Source organism: Myotis brandtii, unplaced genomic scaffold (assembly GCF_000412655.1).
Source record: "Myotis brandtii unplaced genomic scaffold, ASM41265v1 scaffold225, whole genome shotgun sequence".
In the NCBI taxonomy this organism is placed as follows: domain Eukaryota; kingdom Metazoa; phylum Chordata; class Mammalia; order Chiroptera; family Vespertilionidae; genus Myotis; species Myotis brandtii.
Genome location: NW_005358435.1, coordinates 2248062 through 2248439, shown reverse-complemented (window position 1 = coordinate 2248439; position 378 = coordinate 2248062).

Genomic DNA, 378 nt, shown 5'->3' with positions numbered 1-378 from the left:
TGATTTTTTTACAGAGAGGAAGGGAAAGGGATAGAGAGTCAGAAACATCGATGAGAGAGAAACATCGACCAGCTGCCTCCTGCACAACCCCCACTGGGGATGTGCCCAAAACCAAGGTACATGCCCTTGACCAGAATCAAACCTGGGACCTTTCAGTCCACAGGCCGACTCTCTATCCACTGAGCCAAACCGGTTATGGCCAGAAGTTCTTTTTCAAAAGGTTGAAAGTGGGGCCTGAGACTCTGCATCTGCCACAGCTGCTGCTCCAAGGCCACACTCTGAGGTGCAAGACCTTGAGAACTTATAATAAAACTAGAGGCCTGTGCATGAAAATTCGTGCCCTGGGGGGGGGGGCCCCCCAGCCCACCCTCCCCCCCC